The sequence below is a fragment of the Ahaetulla prasina genome, chromosome 2 (genome assembly GCF_028640845.1).
Source record: "Ahaetulla prasina isolate Xishuangbanna chromosome 2, ASM2864084v1, whole genome shotgun sequence".
Classification (NCBI taxonomy): Eukaryota; Metazoa; Chordata; class Lepidosauria; order Squamata; family Colubridae; genus Ahaetulla; species Ahaetulla prasina.
Window position 1 is genome coordinate 35,960,016 of NC_080540.1, and position 13,790 is coordinate 35,973,805.

Below are 13,790 nucleotides of genomic sequence, written 5' to 3' on the forward strand. Positions count from 1 at the left end.
TTTCTTCCTCCCTCTCTTCTTTATTTTAAACATTTATAGTTGCCCACCTTAGATCAAACTCTGGGCAAGTCCCAATAAAAAATTAAAACAATATCCATAATAAAGCAACACAATGCCACATTAAATCCAATAAAACTGTTAACATTAAATTCTTATTGTGTGCTTAGTCCATAGGGAGATTCGTGGGAGTCCTATTTCAATTTTTTGGCTTTCTAAAAAAAGAGGACTCAGCTTAAAGTCACATGTAAACATAAATTTGTATTCAATGTGGCTTTTTCAGAGAAGAAATATATAAGAAAACAACCTTTTCTTTCTACATTCCACTCTGTCTGTCATCATCTTCTGGTTTTCAGGAACCTGCCCATATGATTGTGTAATAAGCTTCCACCTTTCCTTCTGTGAAAGCCTCATGGCCTTTAAAAGACATTAAAAGATCCCCCACCTTATTTTTTTTAATGGTAGATGATTATGGGATCTCTTTCACCCATTTAATTGTTATTAATGTTGTCAATTCTTTAGTTTGATCCCTATTTTATATATGCCCCCCAAATTTTATTGGGTGGAAGTTTGTAATCACTGTGTTTCCTTGAATTGCAATGCACTTGTTAAAGTGGCTTCATAAATACAGATTATTATTATTGCTATTGCTGAAATTTGCTAAAGCAGTCCCCTTCAAGCTATTTCAGACATATGAGACTGCTTGCATATCTCCTTCCTCGTGTCATATTGAAGTCTTCCATGATCAGTAACCAAGCTTCAAAAGTATTGCAAAATTGCTGCTTATTAGAATAAGAAACCAGGAACTGATCATGTGCACCAGAATTAATAAAAGTTTGCTGGCTTATGAGCTATGGTGGCGCAGTGGTTAGAATGCAGTACTGCAGGCTACTTCTGCTGACTGCCGGCTGCTTGCAATTTGGCAGTTCAAATCTCACCAGGCTCAAGGTTGACTCAGCCTTCCAGCCTTCTGAGGTGGATAAAATGAGGACCCAGATTGTTGGGGAAAATATGCTGATTCTGTAAACTGCTTAGAGAGGGCTGTAAAAAGCACTATGAAGCAGTATATAAGTCTAAGTGCTATTACTATTGCTAATCAATCAGAAACTGACTGACCAAATCAGAACTTAAGCATCAAATTCAGGCGCTTGACAAAAGGACACAGAATCACAATTGTCTAGCAATTGGTGATTTATTAGATCCAAATGATTTTACCAGAATCCAACTAAAAAGGATCAATGCACCTGACTATTCTTCTTGCATAATTTGATTCAAGAACAATAGTCCATTTGTGAGTCCTTCCTTTACCTCTTCTAAAAAACTAACAAGGAGAAAATGAAAAGCATTCTCTTCTTGTTTATGTAGCTTGTGCAAATAATCCAATAGACAGCATTTTTCTGTGAGACAGAAAAAAAAAAGGAAAGGTGCAAGAAAGGAACAGTTCTGACAATAATATTCCAATATCTTTTAGCTTGTTGCCCAACTTGTGCTATACTAATTACTAGACCTTGGACACCCTTTAACTTGTGGAGGGAATATGTACCAAAATTTTTATAACAAGTGATTTGCAAGATTCTGTCTCTAGGTAAAATGTAAATCCATCCCATACTTGATTTTCTTTTCAATAATATTATTTTTTTGTTTTTTGAGACAACTCCTTCAATTTATCGCGTTGCAGCTGGAGCACCGCTCAATGAAACAACAGAGTTTTCAATAACTTCATACATCATTGAAATCATACAAATTCACAGATCTCATGCAAAATGTTATGCAACAACAATGTTATTTTGTGCTGACGTTGATATTTGAAAATGTTGCATATGTCAGACATTGCTAGACAGAAAATGTGGACATTTTGAAACCGAAGCTATTTCTAAAAGCGTTGCGCTAGCCATTTCTGGATAAAAGCTTACAGTGGGAACTAGCTTCATAGAAGCTACACTATGGAAAATTAAATAGGACTAAACTAGCAATTCATTGAATTAAAAAAAAGATTTTTTTTACAGTACTTGACTCTTGTATGCCTTTCAGCATCTGACTGATCATGTTAGCCTGTGTATTAATAGATGGAGTGGGCCGAACTGGAGGTTTGGGCACTGACGATCGAGCTGTTTGCAAAGGATGTTGAAAGACAGCAAAAATAAAGACACACGTGATTTCATAAACAGTGACAAAAAAAAGATGGTAACTTTGAAGGAAAAGTAAGCAGAAAATGATAAAAGTACACATGGAAGAGCTGCTGTTTTGCTTATCGTCAACTCAAGTACTACACAATTATGACAACAAACATTTTTATCTCAAGTTGACAGATTCCACTATGTGAGGAAAGTTCACAATCTAAGATCCTTAAAATTCAGTGTGAATGCTAATTGTTATTTCATGTAGCCAAGTGCAAAAAGCAGGATTTTAGTACAGTCAATTAGTTTTTTTTTTAAAATCTGCATGTGTCAAATGTGAAATAGCATTGCCAGCCTTTTTCACCCATATAGGAAGAAATATTCTCTCTATAGATTGCTTCCAGACATAGTCAGTGTTATTAGTTGAAAAAAAGAAGGAACCTCCTCAAATATATTATTTTGCAGATACTGAGATTTTTTTAATAAAAAAAATAATAACACAAATTTGGGCTGAAGACATAGCTAAAAAATTTGTAGTGCAATTTAAATGTATAGACAGATCTCTCTCTCACTCCCTCCCGCCCCCAAATGTGTGGTATCTGATAGTTTCCAGCTTGTTATTTTCCACTTGGAATTCTAGTGTCTTTTATACTCTGGGTTGAATCATATATAAAAATTTGCCAGTTCTATCAAATATGTTACTTTGCTATTCCAAATGTTAGAATACTACAAATCAGGACTTGACCCATCTGTCATATAGTTTGTGATATCAGCCTAAAGGTGAATATATATATATATAATATAAAATATATATGTATATAACATAATATATACAGTAATAATATGTATATGTATACATTATATAATATAAATATAATGTTCTTCTGTATTAACACAACAACAAATTCTATATGATGAATGTATTTGTCCTATATTTTATGTTATATATAATTCAATATTTTAATAGTCAAAGCACTTTTCCAAACAATTCTGTCTCTAAAGATTTGGCATGTTTATCTGAATGAGTTACTGCCAGAAGAGAGTCTCTCTCTCTCTCTCTCTCTCTCTCTCTCTCTTTTCTCTCTCTCTCTCTTCCCCCTCCCTCCCTCTCTCCCTCCCCCCCACCCTCTCTCTCTTTCTCCCTCCCTCTCTCCCTCTTTGCATTTCCAAGAAATGGAAAAGAGAGGAAGAGGAACCCCAAGTTTGGTCATTTATTTTAAAAAGAAAATTGTGTTGATTATATTATTTTACACTTATCAGTATAAAACAGGCTGTCATTTTTTTCTGCTATTCTTAATTAATTCATAAGTTTAGAAGTTAAGTTTATTGAGATTCTTTATTCGTTCTTAATGAAGAATCTCAATAAAATGCATTTGATTAAACTTGATTTAAATCCAATGTCCTGGATTATAATCCTATTTTAATTTAACTACTAATCCCAGCCTAATACACACTTGACAATTGTAATGTTCAGAGTTGGATTTAGCTTGACTGACCAAACCAATTAAAATATAATGGAACATATAACTAGTGATAGAGATTGGATAAATGATGCTTTTAATCATGCTTGTTTTCATTTCATTTATTTATCACACTACTTTTTCTAAAGTGAATTTACTGGATATCTTTTGCAGTATGGAGAGTTAATTCAACTTTCTGGGAAGGGGAGGGGCAAAATGTAATGTGGAAAACATGTAATGCTTGTGTCTCAGGTTCAATTTTTGCCATTAATGGTGACATATCTGAGCAAATCCCCTGCACAATGCAGGTTTTTGAGCCCCTGTTCAAACTGCCACATGAACAAGGATGCCTTTTCTATTCCAAGATATTGCATTTTAAATGGGCTGACATACTTATGGAATTTGGGTTTTGAAGGTAGAACGTACCATTCTACCACTCTATCTCCTTCCTTACCATTCTCTTAGGTTCATATTTGTAAATGAGTAAACGTCTGAATAATCTGTTGTAAAATAGAGATGAGAAAAATTTCTTTTTTGAGCAGGGAGAAGATTGTTACCCATTCTTTTGAATTCTTTGCATCAAGTCCAGATTAGAATGATTTGTCAGGAGCAATTGCTCTGGAGATTAAAAGAACTGTAGGGTTCCCTGACAATTTACTTAAGAACAAAGCATTCCAACAAACAATCAGTACACTGCGTATTCATGAAAAAGGGTAAGTGAACTACAAAACAAAGATGCAAGCCATCCTTCTTGGAGCTATGAACAAACATAGTTTCAACCAAAAACTGTCTACTATTGACCTCACCCCATTTCTAAGAGGTCTGTAAGGGCCGTGCATAAGAGCACAAGCGTGCCTACCGTTCCTCTCCTATTGTTTCCTTTTGTTATATCCAGTGATGGGATTCAAATAATTTAACCACTGGTTCTCTGCCCTAATGATTTCTTCCAATAACCAGTTCACCAAACTGCTCAGAAAGTTAACAACCGGTTCTCCCGAAGTGGCACGAACTGGCTGAATCCCACCACTGGTTATATCCAATTAATATAGTTATTACATACTCATATATATGCTTATATATTGTATAATTATTTCATGCTTATGCTTATATATACTGTGTGACAAAATAAATAAATAAATAAAAATAAAATAAAAAATAGCCAAATGCCACATCTATTGTAAAAACAAACAAACAGCAGATTCTAGTTTTCCAATTCAGGGTATTTCTTTTTGTTGTTAGTTGCGAAGTCATGTCCAACCCATCGCGACCCCGTGGACAACGTTCCTCCAGGCCTTCCTGTCCACTACCATCCTCTGGAGTCCATTTAAGCTCAGGCCTACTGCTTCAGTGACTCCATCCAGCCACTTCATTCTCTGTCGTCCCATTCTTCTTTTGCCCTCAATCTTTCCCAACATTAGGCTCTTCTCCAGTGAGTCCTTCCTTCTCATAGGTGGCCAAATTTAGGGGTATTTCTTTAACTGGGAGTAAATCTCTGAATCCTTATGAGAATATTTTTGTGCAGATATCACTGCAAATATTCTGACAACCTCTACTATTCAAAATAACTACGCCTCTACTGCAGAGCAACACTCAAGTCTCAATATTCCCATGTGTTCTGATTGTGATGAATGTTTTAAATACATATTTTCTACACAACCTATACATTAAGATTATTTGACAGGTTTTATATCTTCTTTTTTTTTGCAGCAAAAATAAGCTTATAACCCAAACAAAGGGAACCTCATTTTTCACTGACTAAAGAAGGAGCAGTGAAAAAATTAAACGCTATTTCTACTTCAAAACATAAAAGATCCAGACTTTGCTCTTCTAGGTGGCATTCCTGTTTCTTTAACACTCCCCACAAAAAGTTTAGTGATTCAGTCTTTCAGCTTTCTCCTCCATAATATTGCTTGAGCCATAAAACAAAAAACACACCTCGGTTGTAAGCAGGAACTTGATTTAGCAAAGTTTTCCTAAGCTTGACTAGGCAGCTGGAAGTTTGTTAAAACCTATTTCTAAGATCGATAAGCCAGCCTCCCTGGTCTTCTAACATTCCATTTCATTTAGTAAAGATAGAAATGAAAAGCTGCAGAATCAAACAGGTCAAGGTAGGCCTTTAGCTGCAGAGCGCAATTCCCATTTTTCTCTCTGCAACTCCCGAATTCTGCCTTTATTTGATAGAATGGAGTTGTCGTCTTTTCCAGTTTATAGTATATTAATTACGATCGAATAGAATACATGACCCCCCCATAACTATCCAGTAATCTACATAACTTCTAGGATAAGAGTATGTTGAGATAAAAAATTTCTATCTCCTCCATTATGCAAGTCTGAACACTGCAAAATTTGACAAGGAGGTTGACCACGTTCACGAAGCGATATTAAAATTCAGGTCTTTAAGTGGTCCACTGCTAGCTTTACATTGGTCTCTATCAGTCACCATGAGAAAAACAGGTCTGCAGATTTAAACAGCCCTGAAACAGGGCACCTGATCTCTGCTCTTTGACAACGCTTTTAACAATGACAAAGCACAGTTTCCATTTTGCTCTCATAATCTCCCTGCTTGAATCAGGTCAAAAACCCATCTCACACTGTTATTTTCTAATAACTGCTATTCAGACGAAAAATGCCTCTAATCCCGGAGAGAGCATACTGGCATGGCTAATAGCTGTTCTTATCCTCTATGATCTCCTTTGGAATTCACCTAAATTAATGGCCAAGCTCCATCTTCTTGTTGAAGATTTCCTGTTGCTTTACCATTGTATTTGCATTACCCTTTCCTGGATAAATTGGCTGAATTGCAATAGCAACACTTCATTTGAACAAGGAAGGGAAAGTCATAGAAATCATAGAATTACAGGTTTGGAAGGGACCTTGGAGGTCTTCTAGTCCAACCTCCTGCCCATGGCAGGAGACCTTGAATCATCGCAGACAAAAGGCTGTCCAATTCTTTCTTGAAAACCTCCAGCAATGGAGAACCCACAACTAAGGGAGGAAAAATGTTCCATTGGTTAATTGTTCTCAGTGTCAGGAAGTTTCTCCTTAGTTCCAGATTGGATTTCTCTTTAACCACCCATTGCTTCTTGTCCTGCCCTCAGGAGCTTTGGAGAATAGGTCAATTCCCATCTCTTTGTGGCAGCTCCTCATGTATCAGAAGCAGTGATGGGTTTCAATTTTTTTTATTACTGGCTCTGTGGGCGTGGCTTGGTGGGCGTGGCATGGCATGGCATGGCTTGGTGGGCATAGCTTGAGTGGGGCATGGGAAGGATATCGTAAAATCTCGATTTCCTCCCCAATCCAGAGGAAAGTTACTGCAAAATCTCCATTTCCTCCTGATCAGCTGGGACTGGGAGGCAGAGAATAGATGGGGGCAGGGCCAGCCAGAATTTTTACTATTGGTTCTCTGAACTACTCAAAATTTCCGCTACCGGTTCTCCAGAACTGGTTGGAACCTGCTGAAACCCACCTCTGATCAGAAGACAGAGGTGGGTGTCAAGCCTAATTCTTCTCTTCATTAGGTTAGACATTAACCTCATTAGGTTAGACATTAGTTAGTTCTCCTAACCGTTCCTCATATGATTCATCCTGCAGACCCTTGTCATCTTAGTTGCTCTTCTCTGCTCCCTTCTAGGGTCTCAGCATCTTTTTTTTTATCATGGTGACCAGAATTGGATGCAGTATTCCAAGTGTGGCCACATTAGAGCAGGATAAAGTGGTAATATCACTTCTCTTGAAGCTATCCCCTCTTGTTGAACTACATTGGCCTTTTTGGCACCTACAGCACACTGCTGGCTCATACGTAAGAGGTGGTCCACTAGACACCTACAGTAGGTCCCTCTCACAGGCATTACTGTTGATCCAGGTACTGCCTATCCTGTACCTGTGCATTTGTTTTTTCCTGCCTAGGTGCAGGACCTTACTGTTCTCACCACTGAACTGCATCTTGTTAGCTAGGGCCCAATGCTCACATCTGTCAAAATTCAATCTTGAGTCTATCCTCCAAAGCAGGGGTCTCCAACCTTGGCAACTTTAAGCCTGGAGGACTTCAACTCCCAAAACTCAAAGCAAAGCTGGCTGGGGAATTCTGGGAGTTGAAGCCTTCCAGGCTTAAAGCTGCCAAGGTTGGAGACCCCTGCTCCAAACTGTTAGCAATTCCCCCAACTTGGTGCTGTCAGAAAATTCGATTTGCTCTCCTTCTATCCCTTCATCTAGATTATTTATGAAGATGTCGAAGAGAACCTTGTGGTAACCCACTGTATGCTTTTCTCCACAGTTCATATTCACTTACCTTCGCTACCGGTTCGCAAATGTGAGTGTCCATGCACATGCGCAGGACCTTCCGTGCATGTGCACAGCACCAAAAACAGGATGTGATTATGCCCAGGCAGGTGGGTGGAATCCACCGCCACTGCTAGTGGTTTGCCTGAACCGGTAGAACTGGCTGAATACCACCATTACTTTTTCACTCCATGTAGATGAAGTTCTATGAAGATTACACATTGAGTGTCATTGCCAACCAACTGCGAATACATCTGGTGGTGATGCTGTCTATCCTACACTGTTTTCTCCTACCAAGAAGAAGGTTTCGTCTACTTTTTCAAATGTCTTACTTAAGTCTAAGTATGCTATATCCACAGCATTCCCCTGATCCACTAATTTATTCACTTTATCGAAGAAAGCAATAAAGTTTTTCTGGCATGATCTGTTTTTAACAAACCCATGCTGGCTTCTGGTAATTGCTTTCTTTATGCAGCCATGCTGGTTTTACCTGGGGTCTCTTATTTTTCTTTCTCTCTTGTGTTGTGGCTTTTATGATCTCATTTTTTAGTTTCCCAAGCACTTGAATTGCTTTTCCAACTTAAGGCATCAAGAAAGTCAATTCAGATCTTAACCAGTACCTTAAAATTGGCTTGGAAAAAAAAAACAGTTAAGGGAATTTTGAAAGAATTTTAAGGGTGGGAAGGACCATTTGCCCTGCTTTTTCTGCTGAATTCCCCCTGAAGGACAGGGGATCAATTAACCACTCCTTGAACTACTGATATTTACTGGAGGAGAGTAAAAAAAATCAAGATGGCAGATGAACACATGACCAAAGCCTCACGCTTTTGTATGTCTACAAAATGATGTATGTAACAAAGGGCTGGAGCTTTGGTTGCACAGTTGCAGCTTCCCTCTTGACTTTTATGAGTGCCTCCCATAGAGGCCCCTGTTGAAATATCAACCACCCCTGTTGCAAAGCAACCACAAACTGTGCAGAGAAGTACTTTTTCTCCCCATTCAAGACCCTGGCTTGATCCAAAATCTGAGTATCACTAGACAGGGAGAACAACCTCTCTCCAGTCACCTTCTGTATAATATGGATAAGGAAAGGACAGGTCGGGAAGAGTGACTCTCCTTGACTCTTGTGGTAAAATTTATGCCTCTTTAGAAACACAAGCTTTGTGAAAGTTTGCTGCCAATACACACCCCGCATTCACCCAACCAAGCTATGTATGCTGCAACCAACTGAGGTTTAAACATAACTGGAACCATCAGTTGGTATATTAGTAACCATGGAATCCTTCTGAGCATTTCTTTCTTTGAGTGGGTCCCAAGTGGCATTCCACAGAGAGACATTTTTCTGAGGGTGCCAAAGCCAGAGAACAATTGCACCCCCAAGAATGCAACCACAGTCCAACTCTGCCACCATCTTTAAATATGTTTTAGCGTTTGAATTTGCCAGCAGCTGAGCCTTTCTGCCAGGCATCTGTGGTGACCTGGATGAAAAATAAATTTCAAAGCTGTTTGGCATTTCAATCCTGAAACTATCCAGGGGGCCTGGTTCAATTGCAACTTCCTTTGAGATGTCTTTGGGCAACTTCCACAGTGTATATTTGGGTGTGCATCAGAAAAACCAGAGAAGAGAATGAAGGAAGGAGGTGGGGGTGTTGAGAAACAGAACAGCCCAAAGCAAAATGGCCATAGTGGCTAGCCTTATCAAGTTGCCCCTAAAATACATAGCACGTGACCTCTACATTGGAATTGAGCTGTTGACAAATCGACAACTTCAATCCATTTTTGGCTGGTTTGTTTTTTCCTTCCCTAAACGAATTTGTAGAAACAGCAACAAAACAAAAAAAACAAAAAGTATTTTGAAAGGCAATTGGGAGGGTCTGTGCATCTTTCCCGCAGTCTGCATCACCGCAATCATTAAAATACCCCTGCTGATTCCCTTCTGATGCCAGCAAGTGCATAGCGATGTCTCCTGCCAAACACTGGCAGGAGACGTAATTGCTGCATGCTATGTTACAAAGGCAATGGGGAGCAGGAAGAACATCAAATCGCTACATCGTTGAAAGTCCAAATTGACGCCCATCCTTATTGCTTCCAGGATAAATTTACTCGCTTTGAGGGGGGAAAAAAAAGTAAAAGCAGAGAACTTTGCCTTTTTTATTTACATGTGTATGTGTTCTAAACAGATTTAGCTTCCTAGGGCTGATTTACACTAGCTGTTGGCCTCAGTGTCAATAGCTTCAGAAAGCACAGGGCTGTCTGGCTGTCTGGCTGTCTGGCTGGCGTAGGAGAGAAATGGGTACTGCTTCTGCAGAGGTAGATGCGAACAGGCAACTCCATAGAGGAACTGTCAACTGAATTGCTGTGATGTCTACTGGGGCTTTTCAAACATGTCCCCTGTGATTGCAGAAGTCAGGGTTGCTGTGCAGAAATCTCTATCCAGAGGGAGGATTCATCTCTGCAGCCCTGTAAGATACGAGGAGGTGTTGAAATGAATGGAGCTATCCTGGCTTCCAGTCCTGTCACCGAGCCATCCAATTCTGAGAATTATCCAGCCATCCATGCATTTTACCCTAAAGAATCATGGATGAGCTGCTAGCATCCTGACTATTCAGGGCATACTCGAGGACAATTAGGAAATGACAACACCTCTGGGACATTGATTTCACTTTCTAAACATTATTCATTACTGTCCTTTAGTAGAGTTTTTCCCCTCTGGCTGACTGGGCAGAGTTTAACGTGCCAGGCATTTTCTTTACAACTTCTTTCTCTTCAGTTTTGTGTTTTGGGTGTGGACTTCTGTCAGAGCTAAGGAAGGAGAAACCCACTTTGACAACGCAGGAGTTTTGTACTCTCGGTATGCCATAGCATCACTGAAATTTGGGACTGTCCTTGACACGGCTATGCTTACAGCTTGGTCTCTTCTTATCTTTTACATTATAAATTAGTGCAGATATGGCATTTTTGCTACCAGAACGGATTCTTTTTCCTCAACTCATACAGTTGTCCATACCCCAAGTTAGAAAACTTAGTTAAAAATGTCCTTGATAAGGTTATGCCTACAATATGGTCCCTTTATTCCTGGAGGAATGCTGGTGGTTTTTATAACAGTGGTACCTTTCTTCGGACTGTAGAGCAGAATGCTAGAAATGACACTAGTTATATCTCCCTTTAAAAACGGCCCTGGGACAAGTTAGTGGAGGTTTACTACATTTTAGATTTCTGTTGCATCCTTTTTTACAGGTAGCCTTTGGCTTGTCCATCATGGTTGTAAGTGGTGATGGTCATAAGTCATCAGATAATTGGACATTTTTAATGACCTTTTTTTTTTCTTTTTGCTGGTGATAGTCCAAAAGGTGCTTTTTCAAGAGGCAACTGGACTTTCTTGTTTTTCTTTGAAGGCATTTTGGTTCTCATCCAAGAAGCTTCTTCAGCTCTGACTGAAGAATGGTGGGGAATGGAAGGATTTATATTCCTTGCCGACAGCTGGTTATTTGCATCCTTTTAGAGAGTTGCTGAGGCCATTTGGAGGTTTATCCGTGTCCTCAGGGTCACCTGAGTAGTGCAAATGAGTGTAGAACCTATGTAAAAATTGAAAAGCCCTCTATCAACAGAGGGGGAGGGTACAACATCATCTATCTCCAGTCTACCACACAGTCCTTTCAGCAGTACCAAGAAGGCTCCACACCCACTTGCACTACTTAGGTGAAGCCTAGGACACAGATAAACCTCCAAGTGGCCCTCTAAAAGAAGGCAAATGGCAAGCTATCTGCAAGGAATATAAATCCTTCCATTTCTCCACCATCCAGTCAGAGCTGAAGAAGCTTCTTGGATGAGAAGCAAAATGTCTTCAAAAGAAAAAAACAAGAAAGTCCAGTTGCCTCTTGAAAAAGTACCTTTTGGACAACCAGGACCTGGATGACTGAAAATCTCCATAGACATTTGCTGGTGGTAGTTAAGCAAATGCCATGGTTGCTAAGTGAACGCACAACAAGCCAACAGTCATTAAGCAAATCAATGGTCCGCTTGGGCTGGTTTTCCCCGAAACCGGAAATAAATGCCATTTTTCAGCAAAAATGTCATAAAATATGACTGCAGGAACTGCAAACAGGTTTAAATGTGGCTCAGTTGCCAAGCACCTGAAGTCAATATACACTCACATATATAAACATAAAGTACTCTACAAATTCTAATCAGTATAAACCATTGTAAAATCATTCGTATCAAATTCCCGAGTACATTCCCAGAATCTGCTAAAGTTCAGGAGGGTGCCTTGTATTTCTTTGCAAATCAATACAACCAAAATTCAAATTACTCTAGAATTTTAGTCACTAAGTTTAATGCCGTGAATTATTTTATGAGAGCTGCCGTAAAGGTGGTTGAAATGGAGAAGAAAGAAAAAAAACACCTCCAAATAAATATGTCCTCTCAATTTAGAACAATGTTCTAACATATGGAAATCTTCACCATATGTATGGATGATGTCCGCAAACTGGAAGTTAGAAATAAATGCATGTGGAATATAGTTTTATAAATTCACACAACCTTTCCCGATGTTAGAGCCCAAAAGCTTTCAGGGCACAGGGTTCTGGATTAGAAAGTAATCTAACAGGTGTGACCACAAGGCCAGATCAAAAAAATCAAGATGCTGCCATTTTTTTGTTTACATCTGTCATGACATTTTTAGCCATAACCTGCGGATACCTTTTGAAAGCTAAATGTAATGCGGACAAATAAATAATATTATATTAATGTCTCAAGACGAGTAATGCAGCTTCCACATATTACTACAGACACTCAAATGCTAGAGATGGATGATTCTCACGGGCATTGTTGATATTAACCATTATGGACATATCCGGTAATTTTTTTTCCAGAAATAACAATAGTCTAGTGACCTGGATATTCAGGTTTCTTGACATGTTTACGATTCACAGCAACAGTGCCATTATTTTAGTCTTTTCATGAGATTTGCCTGCGTGAAGGGCTATTTCCTCATAATTGACTATTTTTGCCGAGGTTCATCCATGTCCAGTGCATCCACCAACATTTAATCAGATGGAGGCATTTTACAAGTTAGGATCTGTTCCTGTCTGATCCTGTTGGGGTCACCACTAATCATGTGCAGTGTCTCCATCTGGACATTGATGACGGCAGAACACCTAGCACTTTCTTTTCTTGACACATATTATCAGTATAAATTGCACATAGCTGTGGACACTTGTTTAAAATGTGATTGCTGATGAGAATGGCAAGCTAGAGCGCGCTTTTATTGTTATGGCCTTTTGAAAGGGACAAGGCATTGCTCAGTTGAATGGGGTATATTACTCTTCATTTCAGTGACCCCGTACTCCTTGTACAATGCCGTTTGTTGTGGTGTCAGGGAATGCCTGTGAAATTAAAAATAAAATTCATACTAAACAAGTTGCAGCTATTTCTCTCAAATGTGACCTGAGGAAAAATTGGTCACAAAATTCTGTTTAATTTTTCTTTCAAAAAGTGATTCCTGCCAAAACAGTTCAAAATCAAGAAAACACAAAGAAAAGGCTAAGTGGAGACGCTAAAAGTAACAGTTAAGATTTTAAGACATTTCAGAAAAATGGTACTTATATACAGAAGTCATGACAGAGGTCTAAGAGATTTGAGGGAGCGTTAAAGATTTTTTTTTCTCAACTGTTTCCTTGCTTTATTACACCACCACATTACAAACAAAAAAATTACAACAAACATGACTTCTCTCTGTTGTTAGTTACACATTAACAAGAAAACCATTCTATCTAAATGGGGCCAAAACAGAAGATGTGAAAAACAAAAATGAGAATTAGTTTATAGATCAACAGTGGTTTGAACAAAAAGCCAGATAGTTAATACTTTGGGGCACCAAAATGTAAGCAACTTTGTATATTAGGGTTTGTGTGTGTGTACGAATAGCTTCTTTGTTAGA

The 13,790-nt window shown here is 38.8% G+C and overlaps 1 protein-coding gene across 2 annotated transcripts in view; it reads right to left on the reverse strand.

Moving 5' to 3' along the window:
- Positions 1-13,790, reverse strand: part of CADPS (calcium dependent secretion activator) — a 445,851-nt gene that overhangs the window by 139,621 nt on the left and 292,440 nt on the right. The gene's annotated exons all lie outside the window — the stretch shown is intronic.